Source organism: Triticum urartu, chromosome 7 (genome assembly GCF_003073215.2).
Source record: "Triticum urartu cultivar G1812 chromosome 7, Tu2.1, whole genome shotgun sequence".
NCBI lineage: Eukaryota > Viridiplantae > Streptophyta > Magnoliopsida > Poales > Poaceae > Triticum > Triticum urartu.
In genome coordinates, this window is record NC_053028.1 from 708,036,359 (window position 1) to 708,038,488 (window position 2,130).

General features: G+C 36.1%; 1 long non-coding RNA gene across 1 annotated transcript; it reads right to left on the reverse strand.

Moving 5' to 3' along the window:
- Window positions 1-295: 295 nt before the first annotated feature.
- Window positions 296-1,835, reverse strand: LOC125524919. Its single transcript, XR_007291053.1, has 4 exons — window positions 1,785-1,835; window positions 1,317-1,381; window positions 1,183-1,239; window positions 296-482 (listed from the first exon to the last, which is right to left on the reverse strand). It is a non-coding gene; the product is annotated as an uncharacterized LOC125524919 (long non-coding RNA).
- Window positions 1,836-2,130: the final 295 nt, after the last annotated feature.

The window sequence follows — 2,130 nt, forward strand, 5'->3', positions numbered from 1 at the left end:
GCTACTAAAAAGCTATAGTTTATGTGTGTTCTGGAAACAATGGTAGTTTTTCAAAAACAAATGCAGTAAGTTTCAGCTTACCATCCTTTGTTTTGATTCTCTCTGCTTAGAGTGGTCTTAACAAATAATACCCAGTAACAAGCACAAAGAAATACAAAGAACTCGATTCACATTGAGTTACAATAATAAGTGCATATTGATAATTTGACAGCATTTCTCATATTAAACTTAAAATGTAGAACCCACTGAAGGAATCTTGTTCCAAACTACAGTCACACAAAAGTAGTAAAACAGGGTTTGCTCCACTTGGCATGGAACATGCAGAGAGGAGTGTGCTATGTAACATTAAAATCATTTATCTCCTGAACGTTACCTAGGAAGTTTTCTTCCAAGTACTGCAGACCGGTCAAGATATCCAACAACCCCTTGATGAACATCGTCAATGTATCTGCTCAGTCAAGTCCAGCTTTGGCAATCAAAACCTATTTATCAAAAGAATGTTAGCAGTAATAACATAAGATCTGCAAATGTGGCTAAATCAGTAGATTGTATATTTCTATAGTCGGCAACAAATGAAGTTGTTGAAGATTCCAAATAGCAAGGCCATAAGTTAACCACTTTTAATATTCAATTTTAGATACGATGTGGGTTGTTGGACCTGGAGTGCCTGTAGCATCTCCAACAATTACAGTTTGGCATGTCACCATGAAATAGAGAGTAGTTTTTCTACACCCGGGCTCGGTGCACCCACGCAAGAAAACATGTACCAAAACATTTCAAAAAATTCTGAAACTTTGTGTGAATGATTATCAACAAATGTTATGGGCGCTTGCAAAATTTGGTGCTCAAATAACATTCAAGGAGCTCTCTACAAAAAAAACCAAATTCACTGAAAATTAGTCAAAATGTAAGTGCACTGTTTGAGCAGATTTTGTAATTTATCTTTTTTGGAGAGAGCTCCTCCGTCCGAAAATACTTGTCCTAGAATTGATAAAAATGGATGTATCTAAAACTAAAATAGTTCTAGATACATCCATTTCTCCGACAAGTATTCTGGATGGAGGGAGTACAAACAAAGAGAGGCAAGTTAGGTTGTCGTGCTTGTTGTTGTACGGATATTAAGGAGGATGAAGGCAACAACAACATCTTGGTTCTTTATTTTTAGCTTCAGAGATAAGATACCTTGTGCAACGCAAAAGTGTTTTTCTGTTAGTCCTAGAGCATCGTCGACGCTGTGTACTGCAAATAAAAACACATCGGAGGTTCTAAAATGACCCAAAGAATCAAAGGATGTGAAAATTGGGATTCATGCATACATATGTCAAGTTGACAAGGTAAAACCAGTCACTTGGATCACAAATACTGTTCACTCAGCTTGAACCTAAAATAAAGAACTAAGATGTTGTTATAATCCATGAAACATGCACATCATACTTCATTATTTTTGAAATCTGCCATTTGTATAGAACATCGGAGCTTAGACCTAAAACTTTACCTGGAGAATGGGGAGGACAGTGCCAACATGAGCAGCAAAAAACATGATTTTGGCATCAAAAGCATCATGGCAATATACAATAGATAACTTGTAAAATTAGCAAGCGCCCGCGTAAACAAATGGCAAACAAAAATAGGTAAAAGGATAGAAACATGTATATGAGAGTACCTATATGCAAGAGTTAACTACCGAACCTCTAAAGATTATTACGCTGTTGGAGAAATATGAAACATGACATTTGTACTGCACTTAAAAATGAACACCCAAAACACGGTTAAAAAGCACATACCTATTGTTGCATCATAGCCCAAACTAAGATTGTCTTGTACCAAGCTTCCCAATAAATATATTGATCAGGGGAGCCTGCAGAAATTCATGAACAATTAATATATGGATTAATAGGCCTGAGACATTAATGGGAGAGCACATACAACATATAATCAGGCTGCAAACAAACCAATGTGAAAGAAGTAGAGAAATATCTTTAAGAGGCTAAAGGAAAATCTGATTACATAGAACAGAGTATACACAATAGGAAAATGATCACAATTCACTCTCCTGCAATGTAACAACAGTCCATACACATCTATTCCTCCCAAATCACAGTACCTTAATTTCAGAAACTAATAACCAGT